At 42.6% G+C, this 25,627-nt stretch overlaps 1 protein-coding gene and 1 pseudogene across 2 annotated transcripts in view; one reads left to right on the top strand and one right to left on the bottom strand.

Annotated features, from left to right (window-relative positions):
• The first annotated feature begins 9,876 nt into the window (after positions 1–9,876).
• Positions 9,877–25,627, top strand: part of cdon (cell adhesion associated, oncogene regulated) — a 64,365-nt gene continuing 48,614 nt past the window's right edge. For both annotated transcript variants that reach the window (XM_088345950.1, XM_088345949.1), the window contains exon 1: positions 9,877–10,304. The gene's annotated coding sequence lies outside the window, so the exon portion shown is untranslated. The remainder of the gene's footprint in view (positions 10,305–25,627) is intronic.
• LOC148357578 (U2 spliceosomal RNA) lies at positions 22,695–22,844 on the bottom strand (annotated as a pseudogene).

Below are 25,627 nucleotides of genomic sequence, written 5' to 3'. Positions count from 1 at the left end.
GAACAACACGGCAGGGTTGAAATTATCAATACAGGCCTTCTTGCGTTTTAGTGTAAAAATAACATGTGAAATGATATACCCTGTAATAATGTGGTAGTAATTTCACATACCTAGAGCATAAATCGCACCCCCGCCCAACTATAAAAAAAATTGTGACTTTTAGTCCAGAAAATACAGTAGTGAGTGACACTTTTGTGTGATATATATGCATATGATTAAACCACAGAAATAGATATGGATTTTTTTTCTTAACCTTTGGTGTAATGTGAGCTAAGCTGGTACGGATGAGGTTGATGCAGAGGGGAGAGGAGATGGTAGATAGAAAATAGAACTGTATTTTTGACTTCCATTAGTCAGGATTGTCGTGCCCTTAGAAGATTTCTTTAGTTATCACGTCTTTGCTTCACCCTTTGGCATCACTGCAAAGCTAGGGACCCCTAGCGACTAAATGCAATGCAAAAATTACGGTGTTGTATCACTGACTTGCAAAGTCTTGAAGAAGCACAAGAGTTCCCGAACTGAATGAAAAGACAGAAAGGCATTGTGGGAAGGTAGTTTAGCCAATGGCTTATAGGCATCTTCAAAATATTGAGACGCAAACCAATACCGGATGGGCATCTTAGGACGTAACTCGACATATGCAAACACATGACAAAGTTTGAAAGGTTTTGGGCATGTGAATAAAGCAAAGACGTCATAAAGTGTGAAAAATACCGTAATATGGGAAGCCTCTTATTCCACACGGTAAAGTAAAAACATCGTAAGGCAGGGATGCCGTGTTCCGGTGGTCTATGTGACATTTGCAAAGGCGCACAAAAATACACAAAAGCCTTCATTTTTATTATGTCCCTGTCAATGTTTAGGGGAACATGAAGTCAATTGTTGCTCATGTCATATGATGGTAAAAATACTGTAACAAGGGCAAAAAAAAGTCTTCCACACAATAAAGTTAAAACACCTTAAGGCAGGGATCTACTGAATAAAATTGCAATGACTTTATTTTTTTATTATATCCATATCAATGTTTTTGGGCATGGAATTTTGTTGTTGTTGATGTCATATACTAGGGAAAATGTTGTAACGATTTGATCTGCAACCTCAGTGGAAGTGCTTGAATCTAGGCTTAAAACACACGTATATTCAAGCTTATGAATAACGTTGACCTCAAAAAGCTCTCAACCAGACATTCGGTTATTAACTATAGTTGATCTTCATGATGCCTGTCTGTTGATGCCCTTGCAACATCAATTGCAGCCTGGTCATCCTGGAAATGGGATTACCGCATATGCAGCCCCTTCTCGAGGTTTCTTCATTCTCCTCATCCTAAGATTTTTAGGTTTTTCTTTGCCCTTATGTAGGCTTTAGATCAGGGGATGGTGTAATAGTAGTCTCATACCTCCATTTAAGATTTATTGCGATTAGGTGCTACACACATGCAAAAAAACATGATTTGACATGGCAAAAGTCTTATTGCTCACTGTACAATGTGAAAACGTCTTAAGTCAGGTTAAGTAAGGCAGGGACGCCGTATCCAAGGGGTCAACTGTATTTTCTTAAAATCATTCGAATGACTCTTCAAATTGACATTGGAGGTTTTTACACAAATGATACATTTACAATTTGCACCCAATACAAAAATAAAGCTCAGAACCAAGGTCCCTGGGGTAGATTTGCTAACCCTTCGAGACTGTTTGCTTTAGATAAGGCGGCAAGGGGCCCACGTCAACGGGATTACATGGGCCGAAAACCCATCACTGCTGTTTTCTTTTGTGCAAATTCAGGAAATTGATTGCCATCCAGGCTTTGATTTCCTCCTGTGGCCTTACTGGGAAAGCGTCTTTTTTGCTCAGCTGGAAAAAAGATTTCTGTGTTTTCTAAAGCTGGAGTGCGGGGGCTGTAGGTATACTGTATATGAAAAAAACATAACGGGCCCCAACGTAGAACCCTGTGGGACACCCTTTGAAAGTGGGGCAGCTGGGGACTTTAGCAGATAAAAAATGTTTGAGTGTTATCAGTAATGTGGAGAATGGAAAATGCACTGATTTCGACCAAATATATGACAACCACAAAAATGAACCTAGCTTGGTGTTTGTCAGAGACCAGAACAAGCACTCGGATCCAATCAGGAAAGCGCGTTCCAGCACGCCAGCTGATTACCTCTGGTGGCTCCAGTTAGGTAATCACGACAGGTGTTAACCAATTATTTTCATATTCTACAGAAATCTTGAAGAAGCTTTATATATGAAAATTGAGTAAGTGGACCCCTGCTTTACAACATTTTCACTGTAAAGAGGGTGTGGAATAAGATGTTTTTTTGTTTTTCGTGCATATGAAGAGTCGCGTCCCCAAGACACCTGCCTGCTTTTGGTCTCCATTCTTTCAATTGCTGGTCTGCTATTGTTTTGCGTCACAGCATCATTAAATGCCGATATGCTTATTGGGGAATTACCTCCCACAATGCTATCTTTTTTCATTCAGTTCCGGATCTAGTGTACTTTGTAAAGACTTTTAGAGTCGGCGATACTCTACTTTATTCTTTTGTACTGTATTTATTATATGAAGAAGGCACACAATCACTATACTGGCTAACTAGCATGGCCCAAACCATCTATTATTTAAAATGAAGAGGTGATTAAAGCAAGTACATTTAGTTAGGGCATGAAAATTCTCACAAGTAGAAGTTTTCAAATCAGCATCTACCTACTACTCCACTCAAGCAAAGTGTTATTTAATCCAATGGATATATATTTAATAAACGTAAGAAGTACTAAGTTTTAATGTTCTTGGGGTCCCTATCTGGAACACATTAGCTAATTAGCAGAGGTGTCTTTCTTTTACTATATGGCAATAACACTTTGCTGTAATTGTCTCAGAACGGATTGTCGTTTCCTGGGCGTCCACTGTAATGTGATGTTTGGTTGCCACAGTAACAAAGTTCTGATAGTTTTTTTTTCCTTTTCTGTTCGGTTGCCTTTGTACTGGACCAACCCTAGCATGTCTGCACCTTCCACAGAAAAGTGCCTCGTAATGACCGCTGTGATCATGTTTTTAACTCATGTCCCTATGCACAACACATGCTTGAGTCAGAAACTTCGCCAAACGGCATTCAGTTTTGCACCAGTGCCAAAAAAGTGAGCCCCCCTCGCCACACCCATATAGAGTGTAATGAGGCCGGGCAAGAACACTATTGTGATTGTGTGCTTTGCACTGATGCAAGTGACAGGCGATTTGTTCACTCTTTGCCACTAATTATGCCTTAATAAAAACAACTTGGGAAAACAGCATTCATCCATCCATCCATCCATTGTCTTCCGCTTATCCGAGGTCGGGTCGCGGGGGCAGCATCGTTAAAAGGGAAGCCCAGACGTCCCTATCCCCAGCCACTTCCTCCAGCTCATCCGACGGGACCCCGAGGCGTTCCCAAGCCAGCCGAGAGACATAGTCTCTCCAACGTGTCCTGGGCCGCCCCCGGGGCCTCCTGCCGGTGGGACATGCCCGGAACACCTCCCGAGGGAGGCGTCCAGGAGGCATCCTTATTAGATGCCCGAGCCACCTCAACTGGCTCCTCTCAACGCGGAGGAGCAGTGGCTCTACTCCGAGTCCCTCCCAGATGACTGAGCTTCTCACCCTATCTCTAAGGGAGAACCCAGCCACCCTGCGGAGGAAACTCATTTCGGCCGCTTGTATCCGGGATCGAGTTCTTTCGGTCATGACCCAAAGTTCATGACCATAGGTGAGGGTAGGAACGTAGATCGACTGGTAGATCGAGAGCTTTGCCTTTCGGCTCAGCTCCCTCTTCACCACGACAGACCGGTACAGGGTCCGAATGACGGCAGACGCTGCACCGACCCGTCTGTCGATCTCCCGTTCCATCCTACCCTCACTCGTGAACAAGACCCCAAGATACTTGAACTCCTCCACTTGGGGCAAGACCTCCTCCCCGACACGGAGGGAGCATACCACCCTTTTCCGACTGAGAACCATGGCCTCGGACTTGGAGGTGCTGATCCCCATCCCGGCCGCTTCACACTCGGTTGCGAATCGCTCCAGCGAGAGCTGAAGATCACGGGCTGAGGAAGCCAACAGCACCACGTCATCTGCAAAAAGCAGTGACGCAATGCTGAGGCCCCCAAACCGGACTCCATCCCCGCCAAGGCTGCGCCTAGAAATTCTGTCCATAAAAGTTATGAACAGAATCGGTGACAAAGGGCAGCCCTGGCGGAGCCCAACCCTCACCGGGAACGAATCCGACTTATTGCCGGCAATGCGGACCAGACTCTGGCACCGGGCATACAGGGACCGCACAGCCCGGATAAGACTGTGCGGTACCCCATACTCCCGAAGCACCCCCCACAGGGCCTCCAGAGGAACACGGTCGAATGCCTTCTCCAAGTCCACAAAACACATGTAGACCGGACAGGCAAACTCCCATGCACCCTCAAAGACCCTGAAGAGTGTATAGAGCTGGTCCAGTGTTCCACGGCCAGGACGAAAACCACACTGTTCCTCCTGAATCCGAGATTCGACTTCCTGGCGGACCCTCCTCTCCAGTACCCCTGAATAGACCTTACCAGGGAGGCTGAGAAGTGTGATTCCCCTGTAGTTGGAACACACTCTCCGGTCCCCCTTCTTAAAGACGGGAACCACCACCCCAGTCTGCCAGTCCAGAGGCACTGTCCCCGATGTCCATGCGATGTTGCAGAGGCGCGTCAACCATGACACGCTCACAACATCCAGAGCATTAATGAAGTCTGGGCGGATCTCATCGACCCCCGGGGCCCTGCCACCGGGGAGTTTTTTGACAACCTCGGTGACTTCAACCCCAGTGATACGAGAGCCCAACCCAGAGTCCTCAGGCTCTGCTTCCCCAGAAGAAGACGTGCCGGTGGAATTGAGGAGGTCTTCGAAGTACTCCGCCCACCGATTCACAACGTCCCGGGTCGAGGTCAGCAGCGCCCCATCGGCACTATACACAGTGTCGATGGCACACCGCTTCCTCCCCCTAAGACGTCGGATGGTGGACCAGAATTTCCTCGAAGCCGTTCGGAAGTCGGCTTCCATGGCCTCGCCAAACTCCTCCCATGCCCGAGTTTTTGCCTCGGCAACCGCCAACATGGGCGAAGTTCTGCCGGAGGTGTGAATTGAAACTTCTTCTGACAGGAGATTCTGCCAGCCGTTCCCAACAGACCCTCACAACACGCTTGGGTCTGCCGGGTCGGGCCGGCATCTTCCCCCACCATCGAAGCCAACTCACCACCAGGTGGTGATCAGTTGACAGCTCCGCCCCTCTCTTCACCCGAGTGTCCAGAACATGCGGCCGCAGGTCCGACGAAACGATGACAAAGTCGATCATCGAACTACGGCCTAGGGTGTCCTGGTGCCAAGTGCACATATGGACACCCTTATGTCTGAAAATGGTGTTCATTATGGACAGACCATGACGAGCACAGAAGTCCAATAATGAAACACCACTCGGGTTCAGGTCAGGGGGGCCGTTCTTCCCAATCACGCCCTTCCAGGTCTCACTGTCATTGCCCACGTGAGCGTTGAAGTCTCCCAGCAGTACGAGGGAGTCCCCAGGGGGCGCGCTCTCAAGCACACCCTCTAAGGACCCCAAGAAGGGTGGGTACTCCGAACTGCTATTTGGTGCATAAGCACAAACAACAGTCAGGACCCGTCCCCCCACCCGAAGGCGGAGGGAGGCTACCCTCTCGTCTACCGGGGTGAACCCCAACGTACAGGCGCCGAGCCGTGGAGCAATTAATATGCCCACACCGGCTCTGCGCCTCTCACCACGGGCAACTCCAGAGTGGAAGAGAGTCCAACCCCTCTCGAGAGGACTGGTACCAGAGCCCAAGCCGTGCGTAGAGGTGAGTCCGACTATATCTAGTCGGAATTTCTCAACCTCACGCACCAACTCGGGCTCCTTCCCTGCCAGAGAGGTAACGTTCCATGTCCCAAAAGCCAGTTTCTGTAGCCGGGGATCGTCGCGCCAAGGACCCCTCCCTTGGCTGCTACCCAGCTCTCTGCGCACCCGACCCCTTTGGCCCCTCCTACAGGTGGTGAGCCCATGGGAAGAGGGTCCCACGTCGTCCCTTCGGGCTGTGCCCGGCCGGCCCCCGTGGGTAAGGGTCCGGCCACCAGGCGCTCGCCAGCGGACCCCACCTCCAGGCCTGGCTCCAGAAGGGGGCCCCGGTAACCCGCGTCCGGGCGAGGGAAATCGAGGACCAAAGTTTTCTTTCATCATTAGGGGTCTTCTGATCTGCGTTTTGTCTGGCCACTCACCTAGGACCTGTTTGCCATGGGTGACCCTACCAGGGGCTTAAAGCCCCCGACAACATAGCTCCTAGGATCATTGGGACACACAAACTCCTCCACCACGATAAGGTAGCAGATCAAGGAGGAGTTTTCAGCATTCAGTGTAGTCATAATAATAAAGATGCTAATGATGATTGGCTAGGCAGCACGGCGGCGCAGTGGTCAGCACGTGTGCGGCACAGTTCTAAGGTCCTGGGAACCTCCTGTGTGGGTTCAAATCCAGCTACCGGACTTCCTGTGCGGAGTTTGTATGTTCTCCATGTGCTTGCGTGGGTTTTCTCCGGGCACTCCGGTTTCCTCCCACATTCCAAGGACATACATTTCAGGTGGATTGGCCGGACAAATTGTCCCTAGGTGTGAATGAGCGAGCGAGTTGTATGTCCCTTTGTGCCCTGCGATTGGCTGGCATCCATTTCAGGGTGTCCCCTGCCCAATGCCCGATGATTGCTGGGATGGGCTACAGCATCCCCGCGAACCTACTGAGGATAAGCGGTGCAGCTAATGAGATGAGATGAGATGATTGGCTACGTCAGAAATTCATGTGATACGAAATAATTTGCTGATGTTGTATAAAGGGGAAAATGTTGTAAAGAAGGTAGGGTGGGGGGACCAAGTCAGAACCCACATCTTGTGGGGCTGAAGTTCGTTGACGGGCTACCATTGAAGCAAGAGAGCGCTGAGCCTTATACACACTTAAAGTCAATCTCTAAACGAGCCGCAGCTGCACCACACGGGCGGGGTCAATTGGGCACCATGGCAACCGTGACACACACAAGCGCGGCAAAGTGGGCGCCAAGGCACCCATGACAGTGTACTTTTTAACGCATAAGATTTCATACAATTTTTGGCAAAATAGGTCCGTATTTATTTTCGAATACATTTTCACTTAACATATGATTTTCTTTTTTGCCCAACCTAATAGAATATGAGTTTATTTACTTAAACTAAATTTTATTTCACTATTCTTTACACCTATTCAATTGCATATGAAAATATTTAAATACATTCATATTTCCAAATACCATTTTCATTCAGCTTTCTATATATTTTTGCCTACCTTAGGTAAGAATTCGATTAATTTTTTAGAGGTCGGTGTGTCGTTTCAGGTATCTTTAAAACATTGAAAGTAGAACAATTCTCCCATTAAGTATATATTATCAATGCTCAACCTAGTTTATAGAGCCCAAATCCTTTTTTTCCACCTGTGCCTATCGGGTTTTATCTTACTTTTAGCAGAGCTGTTTGGGATGTTACACATTAGGTAGAGAGAACCTCATCCCCGCAGTTTTTAATTGGTTTCTATTTGTTAGTGTGGCTTAAGAATGATGAAAGTAGGAAATGGCCAGTTTCAAGTATGGTTCAAACGGCAACCCAATCTTGAAGAAAGATGAAACTGGGAAAAAAAATTCAAGCACACCTAAGAAATGCACGTATTTGCACGTGTAACATAAGGAGCTTGACGAAGGCTGCAATGAGGACACAAGCGAAAAGATAGTGTCAGTAAGTTAAAAAAAAATCCATATTCCATACAGCTCCTTTAAACGTCATTTTCGTTGACCATTATTTACAAAAATCGCAGTGTGAGATCAAGCTTCTATCCTAGCAATATTTGGCGCGTGCCTGCGCAATGGTTTTCGTTGGCGCAGATTTTGGAGGTCATGGAAGTCGTAGTTGTTGTAATAAGTGAAACATTAAATATAGATATTTATTTTTTATTTTTTTAGTTTTTTCTTTCAATGTCGATTCATATTCAGCGCGTGACTTTGTCGAATGCGTAATTTTGTTTGGCCGTTGTTTACACATATATCTTAATTTCGGAATCTTGTAGTGACATATCATCACGCTCCCATTTTATCGAGATTTTGCATACGCAAGCGCATTTGTTCACTTTCGACTATAGGTGACGCTTAAGTCAAGTCATGTTTATTCTTATAGCCCTTAATCACAAAGAGTCTCAAAGGGCTGCGCAGGCCACAGATTATTGCAAACCACAGACTATTATTACACCATCTCCTGATCTAAAACCTACATCAGGCCAAGGAAAACCTGCGGAAAATGAAGAAACCTTGAGAAGGGTCAGCACATGAGGTAATCCCCCTTCCAGGATGAGCAGGCTGCAATGGATGTTGCAATAACAAATAATACACAGATATTGTCAACATAAAATATAGGTTATTCATATGCTATAGAATAGAAATGTGTTTTAACCTTAAATTTACACATTTCCACTGAGGTTGCTGATTGATTCACAGGGGGAAGAGCATTCCACAGCACCGGGGATCTTCTTGGCACTTGGGATCACCAGTAGACCAGCATTTTCAGAGCGAAGGCTCCGGACCGGAACTCTGAAAGATACCGTTAACAAAAGTTGATTCATATTGATTTAGAAAATGTGCAAAAATCAAGTCAAGTCAAGTCATGTTTATTTGTATAGCCCTTAATCACAAAGAGTTTCAAAGAGCTGCACAGACCACAGATTAATACAGGCTATTATGACACCATCACCTGATCTAAAACCTACATAAGGGCAAATAATACACAGATACATATACAGTATATTGTCAACATAAATTATAGCTTATTCATATGCTTTAGAATAGAACTGTGTTTTAAGCTTGGATTTAAACATTTCCACTGAGGTTGCAGATCGAATCTCAGGGGGCCTGAATGGAGCGTTCTCCATTCAGGCCACAGCACCGTGGCCTGAATGGAGAACGCTCTCGAACCTGTGGATCTCTTCTTGGCTCTTGGGATCACTAGTAGACCAGCATTTTCAGAGTGAAGGCTCCAGACTGGAACATAGGGGGAACTTAAATCTGTAAGATATGAGGAAGCAAGTCCATGCATTATTTTGTATCCTACCAACAGAACCTTAAAATCACATCTTAAGCTAACAAGGAGCCAATGCAGGTTAGCTAAAATTGGGGTAATGTGGTCAAACTTAGTTAGTCTTAGTTAAAAGCCTCGCTGCAGCATTTTGTACCAGCTGAAGGCTCTTGATTTTGGACTTTGGGAGACTGGAGAGTAATGCATTACAATAATCGAGACGGGAGGTAACAAACGCATGAATTATCATCTCCGCATCCGACTGAGACAGGATAGGGCGAGTTTTAGCAATGTTGCGAAGATGGAAGACAGCTGTTCTAGTAATATTCTTAACGTGTGTTTGGAAGGACAGATTGGGGTCAAATATGACACCTACATTTTTGATTGAGTCACTCTGAGTAATATTACATTTGTCAATTTTCAGAGCAGTTTTTGAGAATAAGTCAAGGCTTAATTTGTACATTGTGCTGGTAAATTACTAGTAGAAAGTTAGCTGATATAAATAAGATAAAGTAAAAGAATGGTAAAATATGTATGTGTTTTACATAATTTGCTTTAAAAGTCAGTTTAGATGCAAGTGACTTTGTCAAACGTGTTCAATTTGGGTTAACAACTCCCCTCTTATTCGTTTTTCAAGATTCGACCTTGTCTCCCAGCCCCACCTCCTTTCCAGCGTACTCCCTCCCTCCCCTCCTACCGCCTCTCCTCTCTTAAGTGTGCTGAGAAGCAAGGCTTGCGTGGGACATTCCAGCCCGGTCGCCGCTGCCACGATCCACGGAGTCACTTCAGTGGAGTGATTCCACACTAGCAGCTTCCAGAGGTGTGAATGTAGCAGGAGAGCACCTTTCCTCAGTGGGTCCTAACAAGCAACCGCGTGTCGCCAATCCACTGGGATTAATTTGCCTTTGAGAAAGAAAATAAACTCTGTGGAATAACGTCACACCTGTAAAAGTTTCACACTGTCCACTGCTGGTCCCTCCCCTACTTCAATTTCTCCGTTCCTCGACCGCACTTTGCCCCCGTAGCCGACGACATTTCCGCGGGGGGCTGAGAGGCGCTTCACGCTTCTCTGGAATGGAGGCCCCCGCGCGGATTTTCCACGGGGGGAATGCGTTTGGCTGTTGAGAGAGCCCACGACAACAAGCGCTCCTGGGATCAAGGTAAGGACACTAGCGAGGGCGGGGAGAAGAAGTTCGTCGAAGCCAGGAAGGCTCGCTAGGAAGCCGAGGAACCTTCCGAAAAGGGACGGGGGGAGTTACGAGGAAAGCAACCGGGGAAGCCTCATCGGAAACCGGGAGAAAAAGTTGTGTGGTTTTGAGTGGAGATTTTTAAACACCAGGCAGCTGGTTAATGTTAGGATAAAAACCCAAGAGAAGGTTGCTAAAGTTTTTTTTAGAGTGGTCGCTTAGTGTCCCGGTAAAGGTGCATTGAATCCTGGGGAAAGATGTCATAAGTATCAGGACAAGGCTGAAGCTTGGTTAGTGATGTGGCTGTATTTTAAATTAAACGGTGTCTGCCTTTAGTTATTTTCTACTACAACTGTTGTTTTGGTAAATCCAGGAAGATAAACTAAGAAGCATCAAAAACAATTTAGGGAATATTATTTAGGATTAGAATTGTCTTTGTCATTCATAACAAAGTAGTAAACATGTTTTACATCGAGATTATACGTGGTACGTCAGTCTTTCGTTGTAATAAGAAACTTAAAATACTGAAATGAGAAAAAAACGAATGTAAGAATAGACAATATTTACAAGGTGGTGCTTGTAGACTGACTTAAATTACAAGTGCATCAGAAAAAAGTAGCACAATAATATTGAGGCATTGACATTAACAGCAAAATGTACAAAGTACAACGGTAAAGAAATAAAATAAAACATTTGCTACCATTAATTATTTTTTTAATATGCATCCTGTTTTGGTAAGATAAAAAACCCTGTTGAACTATCCAGGAAATATTATTTTTAATTCAAAAACGGGGATAAAAATGATCAATTCTTCATTATATGTATATATTCATGTCAACATTTTTGTTGTTGTTTATAACGGAACAAGACAAGATTGAGTTTGAAAAAACAAACTTATTTTTATGTTGCTGATCATATCAAAATAGAATTGCCTTCTGTTCTGGCACAGAGGTAAATAACCACATCTGATGTAGAGTTAATATCTTAACAACTCTTCTTACAATGTTTTTTTTATTGGTAATAGAATAGCGTTATCTTTATTGTCCTTTATATCATTGTAGTGTACGATGTTCACGATCAGACATGGCACTCCATCATAAACATATAATAAAGATTAATAAAAAAAGACATTAGGAAACATATTGCATTTATCTACTTAGAGAGCAGGTCCAGGTGTCTGAGACACAGGAGAAAGTATTTCTGCTCAAGAAAACATGTCTAAAAATGGTGATTATGTCCTAAGTTGGTTTGCTGGTGTCAACAACATGTTAAATAAAAAGCCGCCAAACATGGAGCTTTGAATCATCACATTGTACCAAAAGAAAACTTGGAAGTTACACTTTGGGGAGCCATATTTCCGCCACATTAAATCTGCTGCAGATACATTTTGACTTTTTCTCTCAGCTCATAGACTTGTGATTGTTTTAAATCGAGTGTGTGAGTGCGTTCTGCGTCCAGAGAGCAGTTTTCCTAGCGTTAAATGTGAAATTTGCAGAGTAGAGGATATCTATTATTCATATTTTTGCACAATGTTGCTGCTAATGTCAGTGCACTGTTTCTCATTGTACTATTTTCTGATGTACTAACAATTTAGACTGGTCATGTAAATATTAACTATCCAAATATACCTTTTGTTTTCTTTTTTCCATTTATCACCATATTGATTCGCATATAATTCTTTATTAAAAAATTGTATTGAATTTTGTGTATAACGCTCACCCAACCTTTTAGTTCTTTTTTTGGTTAAAAAAATGTGCGGCATACAAAAAAATGCTAGATATTTATTCTGGAGAGCCACGTCTAATCTAGTTTTAAATAATGTATACCACGTAGTAATCAATGAAAATAAAGACAGTTCTGTTCTATTTACTATAAAAAGTGTAAACAGCATTTGTCAAATATTTACTGTACATCAGATTTTGAATCTTTTCCAAACCAAGGGGCCACTTGTGCCATAATTGTGAAGGAGGAAATAATGTTTAAATCCACTCTTTTTCTTTTCTTGTGGCAGATGATTATGTCACACTCTTATAATTGCTTTTCTGGATTAACTACTTTGCCAGATAATTGATGAATAGCTATCCACATTCATGTTTTCCAAATGGTACACTCTAAACAAGTGATTGGGAACAAAAGAACCAATGGGAGCAGAGCGTCGGCATGACACACATGATCGCCCGTGCATAAAAAACGCCTCAGAGTTCAAACGCTGGCCGCCGCTTTGTGATGTCAATGGGCGACAAGCAGACACTTCCGATGCCTTTCAAATCCTTTTAGGGATTGCTGATATCGGCCAGTTGCTCTTTTGTGTCGCGGAATCACGTAGAAATCACCATGATGACGTTTTTCTGGAGTTTATTCTGTGACTTTATCGTCAAGTAGCACATCTAATTCACCCTGCATATGTGTTACAAAAATAAAAAAGCAAAACAAAACTCATCTGTATGGAGGAAAAAGATAATTTTGTCCTATCCAACTTTTCTCGTTTGCATTTAAGTATTAAAGGATCGTTGGGCCGTACTTGGTACTCCCGCTGTAGTTTGCCCATCCATGCTATTTAAAAACAACAAAAATGCATTTAAGTGCCTAAAACATCCAGTAAGACAACACAGTTATAGAATATTGGGAGATATATAATAAAACAAACAATTTTTCATACTTTTATTAAAGTGGCTGCTTATAATAAAAAATAAATGGCTTTTTACTGTTCCACTGCATAATCTGGCTCAATATTTACATATATTTAGGGTATTTCAATTGTAATGGACAGAAGTGTGAACAGTGACAAGAAAACTGGAGCATGTGCAATTTAAGAATGATGAGAATGATGAGACTGCGCAGTCTCATGCAAAAAACGAGTAAAATAATTAATAATATTGTCGGCGCACATTGCTTAGCGCCAGCCAACTTCAGGGACGGACGTAAAACAATATTTTTCTTAAATGTTGTATAAGTGATTTTAGCGGCACGGTGACTCTGTGGTAAGCGCGGCCGCGGCACAGTTCTGAGGTCATGGGATCAAATCCAGCTACCAACTGTCCGATGCGGATTTTGCATGTTCTCCCCGTGCTTGCTTGGGTTTCCTCCGGGCACTCCAGTTTCTTCCCACATTCAAAAAACATGCATGTCAGGTTAAATTGGTCCCAATTGCCTCGAGGTGTGAATAACCAAGTGAGTTGTCTGTCTCTGTGTGCCCTGCGACTGGCTGGGAAGCCAGCTCAGGGTGTCCCCTACCCGCTGCCCGAGGACAGCTGGGATGGACTCCAGCACCCCTGCGACCCTACTGAGCATAAGCGGTGCAGATAATGGATGGATGAATAGTTATTTTTATTCTATTACCCATAAAGATGTTATTTTATACTGGTATTTTAGATTGTAAATGTTCCTGCACAATCAGGATGACAATTTTTAATTTCAGTGTGCACTTAACATGTTACAAGATAAAAAAATGTGTTCTATTCTAAAACAGCTTAACAGTAGTAAGTTATGTCTGTAGTGTGAGCATGTAAACACTAGCCAAAGTCCGATAAGTAACTTACAAGAACCTAAAAGCACAGAGCTACTCGAGAAAATGTCTTGTTGTTAAAAACTTTGCAAGTCCTCCATTTTTACAGCGTCCTCAATCTCCTTCCCTCTCACCTTCAAAATCAAAAAATAAGCACGCGCTTTGTGCACAAACTCTTCCCCTTGTGAAAGCTAGCTTCGTATAGCTCGCCTCAACTTAGACGTGACCTTTTTTTTTCTTCCACCCAAAACTGAAAATTCACTTCTGGTTGTTTTAAGCAAATAAAAAAAATCTGTGCAGAACATTTTGTGCATCCCTACTAATTAGTTAAAAACAGCTCGAATTAGATGTAGATATGCCAATCTGAAATCCGGAGAAAGATGTATCAAGCTGCTACTTTGTCTGCATTTTATATTATATTTTGGCCACTTTTAGTTATTTTCTACTATAGATCAGGTTTGTGAATACCCGTGTGTGAATGTCATCAAATTCAAAAGTCACCTAATTTTTTTTTATCCACTAGCACAAATGCTTTGTGTGACGTTCATATATGTAGCGTTGTGATGCTAACATCACGATTAGTGGGCCCTCGGGAATCGTTTTTGATTCCACGGGACCATTAATAAGCCATTAGCGGACCCACTCTTATCGAACAGTCCGGGAACAAAGCACAACGATGCCATTAAGGGCGCGTACATCCACTTTTTGACTATTAGTATACCCGCTAACGACAAACACATGTTTCTGTGGCAGAGCTATGTTAAGTGGGCAATTTTCAATGGAAGCGTGTAATAGTACCGAGTTCACTCAGGCACATATGCGCCATTAGATTCAAACAGAACTTAAAGGTTCACCCGTTGTGTTCCCATTACGACATAGTACTGCTGCCCTGTACGATAGCTGTTAACATTACTGCTGTAACCACCAAAATGTAATCTGATAGCTTTTAAGAGTAAATGTCTAAGTGTTAACCTAGAGAGTAGTCAAGCTATCTTTATACAGTGGACCCCTTTCTGAGGTGGGGATTGTAAGGTTAAATTCTCTTATATTGTGGGATAGAAACCTATGGTAGTCAGCTAATGTGTTCCGAACCCTTGGTACACCAGATAAGAATATACTTCAGGGTTGCACAGTTACCCGAAATCTCATCGATACTTCAATGTGACGTAGTGCGATTGTGTAATTGAAAGACACTGCGTTTTTTTTCAAGGATTTATAGTTCATTGTTTGTGTTTTTCCCCCCTGTTTTATATTGGTGATGATGTGTTTGGCCAACCAGAATTCTCACAGTCCAGGTTTTAAGAAAAGGTGCAGCTAATCAGAGGCAAGTTTTAACAGCACTAGCCAATAAAGGCGAGGCAGTCTGGTAGCAGCAGGCTATGCCATACACTTATATGTGTGCCTCGTGTGAGCAGACAGCAACCCTAACAAAGCTCCCCAAAGAGGGCGCTGTTTTCATAAGGTTAAACAATTTCACTACTTTAACGTACTCACAAACAAACAAAACAAAGCACAGAAACTCGCATCGGAATTTGCAGTCCTGGTTTGAAATCTTTTTCCAGAATAGTGCAGCCCTAAAATACATGTACATAATGAAATAACATTACCTACAAATACATATAAAGGAAGAACAAAAACGTATTTGCCTTTGGTGTGGCGTCATTTGAGCTGGTCGAGAGGACGCAGCAGGGGGCACAGCCTGTGATAGCAAATTAAAATGTTTGATTGGTTTCAGCCATGTTTGTTAGTGAACATAACAATCCGTATGGCTTCTTTGTATTTCCTGATAATCAAAACCTTTGTTTCCATAGTTACCATGTTTTGCTGCTCTCTTTAGCATCACTGCAAATACAAATACAGTCAAAAAAAATACAGTATTGAATTGCCAACTCACTAAGTCTTTACAGAACACACAAAATTCTGAACTGAATGAGATGAGAGAAAGGAATTTTGAGAGGTAGTTCAGCCAATAGCATATCGGCATTTTCATGATGCAAACCAATAGAAAACCAGTATTTATTAACGCGTCTACCAATAGCAAACGGGCTTCTTTGAGACATAATTTGTCATGAACACCACATAGTTTAAATTTTGTAAGTTTTGGGGGCCTCAAAATCGTTTGTTGTTGGTGTCTGTTTAGTGGGCAAAATCAGTGTCTGAAACTCATGACAAAAAGTTACCAGACACCGGGGCAGACAACTCTGAAAAGTTGCCTGCCCAGCCATGAAGCTGCCTGCCCCATTTTTCACAACTTAAAATGCAATAAGACGACTAATCGCAAAAAAACCCCAAAATGTTGTTGCAAAGTATTAAGGATTGATAATCAGAATATATAACAGAACAACACTTTAAATTTAAGGTTATTATAAATCTACTTATAACATTCATTGCATGTATATGACATCTCTGTTTTCCATCTGCCATCAGTATGTACCTGTATTTACTCATCTTCATTCATGCAATGTTTGCGTTGCGTCGTCTGCTACAAGCCACATGAACTCTTTCCACGAAACTTTTAACGTACGTTTACATTTTATAGCGTCATCAATTTTGTTAGCTTCTTCTGGGGCTGAGGTTTTGGCTTGATTCCTAACCACTTATCCATTTTTCTTCTGCTCTCTGTGCATCATCATTGGAAAATGATATGCAAATGCACGACCATATAACATTCGGGAAAGTCCGGAAGCACGAAGTTATTCGATGCAGGCTTCTGATTGGCTGCAGAGTATGCAAATTTGCAAACGAACCGAAATTCCGAAATTTCCAAACCGAACAAAGATTTCAAAATCGTGATAAAGCGTTTGATTTGAAAAAAAAAATGTTTTTTTTTCTTTTTTTCCCCTTGAAAAAGTTGTCGGCCACCTGGGCTGAGACGTTTGGTAAGTTGTACGCCCGACATAAATGATGCACGCCCTGGGCGTCCGGGCAGACATTATTTCAAACGCTGGCAAAATGCTGTAAAGAGGGCCCAAAAGCACAATTTACCCCATAGAGTGAAAACGACATTGGTGAGGTTGCAGTATCCCAGTCAAGTCAAGTCAAGTCAAGTTTATTTATATAGCCCTTAATCACAAAAATGTCTCAAAGGACTGCACAGGATTACAGTTACAAAATTACACATTTACCTGATCTTAAACCAGCATGCGGGCAAGGAAAACTCAAAAACCTCAGTGTGAGGAGAAAAGAGAAACCTTGAGAAAGGACCTCACATGTGGTAATCCCCCTTCCAGGATTGACCAGGGTGAATTACAATTGGCATTACTGTACACATAATAGTAAACATAAGGTAAGATGTTGAAAATGTCCGTAAAGTGCATGACATCAACGACGTTTCACCTGTTTGTCACTTGAAAATCATGCTAGCATTCTATGCTAGAAAAAAGCCCACCATGATATGCCATTCTGTTTCTGTCTACTAATTACAATTTGCTTAGACATGTTATTGAATTTGTAGCCTCCAGTGCTAATGAAGAAAATGAACGTATTAAGAAACAAAATGGTCTATTTTGCAAACTCTATGATACTTGTTTTAGCATCAAGTTAGATGATTATCACATTAATTTCACTGACACTTTTTGTCTGCAAACACGGTGGTATTGAAAAAGCAAAGATAAAACCCATAATAGCTATTTAACAAATGAGTTTTATTATTAACTGATTTCTGTCAGGACACTCAATTCGTAACGCAAGGTTCTAAATCAAAGCCTGTTTATTTGAGCTTGCACTTCATTCTGTCGCTAATTCGACCTCTGCTTCAGCAAAGTCCAGAGTCGTAAAAGTACAGAGATAAATCTCGGATTTTTTTCATCACTGTCACAATATTTAGACGTAGGGAATAACTGGCTCTCCAAATCGCCTTCTGGATACAAAATGGCAAAACGATTAAATTTAGTCTCCCGTGTTTTGACTTCAGCTAACACCGGGCGCTCATTTGTCAAGTCCCAGGCCCTTTTCGGGTGGAGCCTGAGGGCGGGGCCTAAAAAGACCATGCTCAAGTAGCTTCTGGGTGCTGATTGATGACACCCAGGGTTGGGTAGGGTTACTTTAACTTGATTACTTTCAATTACTTTTGGATTACTCCAATACCAAATATGCTAATAAAAGACAAAAGAAACTAAATATGAATAAAATTACTAAATTTTGTGCATTCTTGGGGAGTAACGGAATACATGGAACGGCAAAAATTATGTTGGCAAGCTGTTTGGATTTATTTTCATTTTGTTTCTGTCGCATTTTATGTTAGTTTTGCCGGAGATCAAAGCTAGGAGAGAAAGCTTACCACGTGTTGTGAGTCATAATTTTATAAAGAGGGAACTGTAATAAGTTTAAAGAATGAAAAACCATTTAATAAAAAAAACATCAACTGAGTGTTCGTAGAGGAAATATCTGTGAAAAAAAACATTCAACGCTAACCTAGGAATGTTCGAGAGGATTAAGTTGCTCTCAGTTTGTGGGGGAGTTACTGTAATGGCTTTCAGGAAAAAAAAAATTAAAAACATGGGCTTGAGTGATTGCAAAGGCAAACAATCAGCTTCTTTCAAGCAGCAGGAACAGATGTTCTGCTACAGCCGCTGGAAGGCAAAGGAGAGCGAGGCGGTACCGGCTGGACCCGGGCCCGGCTCAGAAGTCTGCTTCTCCTCTGAGGTTTTTCTTGCTGGTGTAATGAAAATACGGACTTGCTCTAAATATACACAAAGTCTGATAAGAGGATGCAAACCACCAGCACACAAGTCAAAAACTGATCAAGGAAGTCTACGTCAAACCGGGTCTTCTTCAAGCGGCTGCAAACTAGACTGAGCTGCGTGAAGCCACCTCCTTAAGCCACGCTATTTGAAGTGACTATAAATACACTTTATTATGTACTTGGAAGCATTTGAGGGAGCGCCTTTTGGCGAGCTATATTGCGCCGTATGTTGGTCGAACATGTTGCAGAGCGCCACACGGACTAGACCGGGGTGAGCCAAATGGCGGGTTTTGACGCAAAGCAAAATACTCTGACATTTTGGGAAACGGACGGTGCTCATTGTATCTGTTGTGGATTTTAATTATCCAGCATCATCAACATCTTCCTGAAAATACCCTGAAAACAGAGACCACAGTTCTCCTTTGTAAATGTTTCGAAAACCAGCCAGTCACATCTGACTTTTTCAGCAGGGACGAAAAGGACTATATTAAGGTCTAATTGAGCTGACATTGGTGATTGGTTTGAAGGGACTTTTTTGACCCGCGTCATTCTGGATTTGAACCAAGCTTTAGAACCAATCAAGAGTAGATGATCTTACAAAAATTGTTTGGCACTAATTTATGGAATATAGTCTTCTCTTTATTTTTGTGGTTAATCCGTATCACAACCACCTTTATTAAGTGAATTCACACGAAGTACATACCGTATATCTATTAGAGGGTAACACAATCCATCCACTAGAGTGCACTACAGCTTCTGTTTTTCACCAGACCGAGAACCATACTTTGTCGATACATATATATGTATTTTTTACATTCTTTACAATATTCACTAAAAGAAGCCCGTGGCAGAAAATGTCCCAGTTTTCTAATGTTTTATACTTACTTGTCCATGAGAAATGAGAAAAAAAAATGATACGAACGCTCTATTCTAATTGCTCCAATTACCCTCCAAAAAACAAATTAGTTTTTGATTGGTGACGCTGAAATTCTGTGATGTATCCCAAACTTGCAAAACAAATTCTTAAAAAATATATACAGTAATCCCTCGGTTATCGCGGTTAATGGGGACCAAAACCACCCGCGAAAAGTGAAAATTGCGAGCATGGAACCACGAAGTAGCGACGCCCCTTCAAAAATGCTTAAAAAAAAAATATATATACTGTATATATTATTATTATTTTTTTTATTATTTTATTTAATTCTTATTATTATTTAGACCCGCGAAGCTCTGAACCCGCGAACGTGGAACCACGCCCCTTCAAAAATGCTTATTTTTTTTTAATTATTTCTTTTTTTTTTAATTATTTTTTTTTATTATTATTATTTTTTAGACCCGCGAAGTTCTCAACCCGCAAACGTGGAACCGCGAAGTAGCGAGGTCCCACTATATACCATGCACCGAGGACACGAGATTTGAACTTTGATATGGTTAGGAGAATGCTGTACACACAGTAAGCAGTTTGTTTATCTCTGCTCAATGTAACCAGGGTTCATTGGCAACGCTACGCACAATTATGGCCTACTCCGACAATCAATCACAGTCGTCTTTTGGGGTCCACAGTAGCAGCCCACAAAAGATGGCACGCGCTACACGCGTTCTCTCTTATTATGTTTCGTTTTTTGTCTCGTTATTCTTGGCCGGGGACCGAAACATGTTGGACGTTGTAGACATTCTGAGGCAGTGCCAGGAAGCTGAGACGGGGCTGATGTGGCTGTTTATTGACACCAGCCGCTCAGTTTTTTTTTATCTCTCGTTCGGTGCGTACAGAGCAAGAGCAGGGATAAACATTTAGACAAACTATAGGGAGGTTTTGCTCACTCTGTTTAGGAATGCGTATTTGTCTTTGGGTGCTGGTTTGTTTGGGTTTTTGCAGTAGATTTGTGCGTTATTGAGGGAGACTAATTATATTTAACCTCTTAGCTAATGTTTGTTTTGTTCAGACGTGCCAACCGGAGCGTTTACAGTGCAGGCTCTCTATTTTGTAAATCTCCACCCCCCATTTACTCTCACAATGTGAGTGCCATGAATCCGCTAGACACAGATTCTCCGGCAAACCTGAGCCTCCCTTTGCTTCAACGCCTTTTCCTCATCATCTCCGGAGTCCAGGCTGGCTTGGAGGAATGTCTCACCTGGTGCAGAGAATCGGACTCTTGGCACATGTCCGGGTATTATAACGCTCCCCGCGGGCAGGAGGGCCCCCTCGGGCATTCCTCTCTTACATCGGAATTACCTTTTGCTCTGAGCAGGCATCCCGCTGTGGGCTGAAAGGGCTGTGAAGTCAGCTGGAAGGACCCGGGGCGCACTCACAAAGCTGCCAGGTTGTTAGTTACTTTGCAAAAGGTCCGGAGGTGGCCTTGTATGGCGTTGATACCCTGGGATCTGTTTCCCGTGTCCGAGGCCCTTATTGAGTTTCGTCACTGTTGGTTAATCCGGCTCTCGGAGGACCTTGGGAAAGGAGTCTACCTCCTACTGGCCCCCCGTTTCTCCCTCCCTTGCAGATTCCCAAGGGAAACGAGACATTGCTGAACAATCTCCAATTAAGAGTAGCCTTACATACTGTACCATTCAGCTTTGCTTCTTGCCGTCCTACTCCCCTTCTTTGGCCTCTCTCGACCAAAAAGCCAGAGGGTAGAATTAGCGTTGTCTCCCGGGTCTCATGGTTGGCACTTACGGGAAGGGTTGGTGTGTTCATTGGACGTGAAGGAGGCTGGGGACTGTGTGTTCTTGGTAAACAGAGCTTTGAGGGATGTGACTGTCTGATCCCTCTGTAGCCTCCCCTTTTTTCCGTCTTGACTCCGCATTGCAGTCACGATGTCAAGGCCGCGACATGTTTGGGCCCTGGGACTCGCCTGACCTCGCCACCACCCCTACATCACCTCAACTATAGACTCTTATGTCCACCTACAGCCTCCACTGGTTTAATGACTTTCCCATCTTACAGGAAGAGCTCATCTTCCTCTGCAGCCAATTCCCTACTCAAACTCCAAATCAAGTCTCTTTGTTAGAGTCAGCGGGTATGCTAAAATCCGATTGAAAACCGGACTGACAGTATTCAGATTATTTAAAGTTATGTAAAGACGCACAAAAATTTGATTAACGCTGTGAGTTTTCCATTGCAATGGTTGGATTATTCTGCTGTTTTTATGCCACAGAGCACTGTGGGACTTGTAGTATAGAGACAAATGATATATGCTAACTAAAGCTAACTCTAAAAAGCGTTGTCCATAGTGTTTGATTTCTCTAGAACATTTCCATTTGATTTTCCTCCCTATAGTAAAAATGATAGATAGATAGATAGATACTTTATTCATCCCCGTAGGAAAAATTCACACTTTCAGCATTCGTTGTTTATTGACAGATTAACATGATGCCCTAGAGGTGCTTGTAGAGGAGTGGATGACGTCACGCCAGTCCAAAAGTTCGACATCCCTGCGGCAGATGGAAAACTTTTCTTTGTGAAAATCCAGGGATACACCACCTCGTGTTAGCAAGTCCGCCTCCTCTCCGATTCCCCCCCCGGCTTTCGTGTCTCTGTTTAGCGGCGTTGAAGCCGGATAGCTCCGGGTGGCTACACGATACTGCTGGAATGCTAAACGTGAGCCACGTTTCCGCAAAACACAGCAACTGCGCTCCCTGTGCGCTTCGATGTTTTCCACCAGCACTCGATGATCTTATTTGGTCGTGAGTTCGCATTTACCATGATTACGGATGGTACCGAAGACTTATAACGCCGCTAGCCGCTTCGCTAGCTCCGGCTCTTCTTCCACGATAGGCCCCTTCATCACGCCGGCACGAGAATTCTTCAGGGCAAGGAGTTGAAATTCCTTGAATACACGCATTTTTTGTGCGCTAAAACCCATGTCCCATAGGATAGAAGTAATCCATAGTGTAGTTGTCAAAACGGGAAGAAAAAACACCGAAGATGGGAGCAGACAATAAAACAATAGGGCAGCTGCTGGAAAAGGCAGCCGCTCGTGGCAGCGCCGCTTGTCACAGGTTTATCCATTTACATATGGGGTTTTTATGGGTTATTGATCTATCTTCGTTATTCATTATCCATTATCCGTTATCGGTCAGTTCATAATACGCTACAAAGCCTAGGAGCCGGGACACTTACTCTCATCCAAAAGGCCAAGCTAAGGTCCTAGCCCTAAAGCCTTGCCGCGATCATTGCGAATGCACCGTTCCCGGTGGTACTGCAATACCGGGCCGATGCGTGGAGTGGACAGAGCAAGCTCATATTCCATCTCCGAAATGCAAAAATCAAAGAGGCCAAGCTAAGGACCTAGCATCAAATGGCCAAGCAAGGCCAAGAGCATAAAGTACTCAGTTCCACAACTGTATCGGTATTGACCAAGACCACGTTTACTCTCATAGTTACGGGACGGCTATTTCTAACAGCTATTTACATATATATAAATGATGTCACAGTTGTTTCTATCCGTATATATTGCAAGTCTATTCGTATGGCTAGCCACTTACTGTATGAGCACATCTTGTAAACAGACGGGGACGCAGCAAACGATTCAATCGGATAGCTCCAATCAGGAAACAGAAGGAAATTCTCTGATTCATTTGAGTGTACTGGCACTCTGTGGCGGCAGTGGCTCAGGAGGTAGAGTGCTCGTATTGGGATCAAGAGATCTCAGTTCGAATCCCGGCTCCTCCGTGTTACATGTTGAAGTGTCCTTGGCTAAGACACTGAACCCCTAATACCCCAATAAGCAGGTTAGCGCCTTACTGGGTGCACGGCCGCTATTGGGAAATGTGAAGCACAATGAAAAGCGCTTTGGGAAGTCTTGACTTGAAAAGCGCTATAGAAATGCAGATCATTTCATTTCATTTTAAAGTGCCACCAAAATTCTTTGATGTATGCAAAAATCCGCAAAAAAATAATGCAACATGGACACAAAAGTCGAACCTCAGAATGGCGAGGGAACACTGTGTGCAGTATGAAGAGCGGGATGGAGTTTGAACTTTGCAAATTTACTCATTGCACCCTTATCAACTTCTGCTGCTTCTCATTTTATCATTTTGCATTAATCTTCCATCACTACTTCTGTCCTTTCCGCTGGCTTTGCTCTATTGTTGTGTTCAGGAATGCAAAATCCATATAAGGATCTGAGGGGCAAGTGTGGGCAAGTTAAAGGTATAGCACACTGGTCGGTTACTCCTCGCAGGTCATCTCTGTGTTACACCACAAAGGACGCAACCTAAAGAATCAGCGATATTAAAAATTGCTAGTTGGGTTCTTAATTTTTTTAGATTCAGTTTCTGTATTGGTGCAACAAGGAGATTTGATCTCCTTCCGACTGGCCCACATTGTTTGTCGTTGTCTTTCAGTCGGCTGTGGCGTCTTGTGAAGCTGAGTGAAGAGCACCAGTTGCGACGTGTTTTGCTCGTGCCCCGCGGCTCTTTGATGCCTCGCTGCATCTTCTTTTATTTGTCCCAGTTTACCCAATAGGACAGGGATATGGGCCGGGCCCACATCGGGGCTTTAAGGAGTTCTTGCAGGTGCTTCAACCCCCTACACTTGAACCCCCTTCATCTGCTCTCCCTGAGGGCAACCTGTCAGTGTGTTTATTTTCTCCTGTGTCGGGAACTTGGTCCTCCTTATCCAATAGCTGAGAAAGGGTGTCAAGGGAGCGGGGCGAGATGGATTGTGTTATGCCTGCATTTAAGTTCTCCAACAGAGTAAATAGAAGGTGCAACTCCCCTGACGCTTCATTTAACACCCTTACAAGATACCAGTCCTTTATGGAATAGCGGCATAGCAGATAAATCTTAAGATTTAGTTCTTTCCTAAAATAAAAAAAAATAAAAAAAAAATAGTGATGCTCGATAAATATTTCTTCCATACCGATAAGCAATTTTTTCTGCTTTTCCAGACTGTGTGTACATTTTTAAGTTGTACACACAATTCACTGCAAGAAATTCATGGCAGAATTAGTTTGACATTTCCTTTATTTTTACTAATATATACCATCTGTCGTAGCTACTAACAATCTTGCATTTTTTATAATAATAATTCAATAATTCAAATATATATTCAGATAAGAAAAAGTCTAATTAAAATCATGTTTGTCGAATTAGATACTTTTTTGCCTTGCAAATGTTTTTATCTTGCACACAATATTTATAAATTATGTAGTATCTAAAGATTTTAATTATAGCATGTTGGCAAATTACATATAATAACAAAACAAATAATCTGACTTCTTCAGCTGTTGCAACAGTCAAGCCCGAGAACATCTGCTTTTATAGATCAAGATGGATAATTCTCTTCTGTGATTGGTCTTAAAAAAAAAAATTGCTTAGGTACATATCCAATTTTTTTGCGCTACTTTAAACATTAAATTGCAGTTAGGTGTCTAGTTTTGAGTGAAATAAAGTTGTTTCAGTGGTGATGCACAAACATTTCAAATTAAATTACTTTTAGCCTTGAACACCTCTTCTGTGTTTTTTTTCATTAGCTTTAGTTCAGTTGTATATAGGCTTCCCAGGCTCGCAGGAATTTTTAAGTGGCTTGAGGGTAATTAACAACACAGAAATTATTTTATAAAAAAACGATACTAGTTACATCTTCTGTTATCGCTTGCAATCCAATATGGCAGCTGCTTAAACTTCTGCAACCCTAGGAAACGTCTATTGGAGGCATGTCAATCATGGATGATACAATTAGACCCGCCATAAATTTCTGAGTAGTATGTCAAAAAACAAAGCAAGTCTCTAAATTATTTCTATTAAAAGTCTTCAAATAAATGCAAACCAACCAAATGCTCTCTCCAGCTGCTAGATGGCATTATTGAGTTTGTACAGCATGGTGAGTTGGTTCAGGTGTAAAACTGCATTCACTCAACTGTTAAAAAACTTGTTAACACAATCAGTGACAACCATTTTTAAATTTTGTATTATAAATAAAAATAAAACATTACGCACCAACTTACTTAGTTTGATTTTTGTACACACAGTACTTTTTTGCCTTTCGTATTCAACTCCAATATTACCCAATACCTCTAGAGCCTTTTCCTTGTTTGTAAACAAGTGGGACATATTGTAGATGCACATGAATTTTTAGGCAGAATGGCAGAATTTGTGTCCGTT

The sequence above is a fragment of the Urocampus carinirostris genome, chromosome 10 (genome assembly GCF_059441175.1).
Source record: "Urocampus carinirostris isolate Australia breed hairy pipefish chromosome 10, RoL_Ucar_1.0, whole genome shotgun sequence".
Taxonomy (NCBI): Eukaryota; Metazoa; Chordata; class Actinopteri; order Syngnathiformes; family Syngnathidae; genus Urocampus; species Urocampus carinirostris.
Note: the sequence above shows the minus strand (reverse complement) of the source record. Positions and strands in the feature narration are given on the sequence as shown.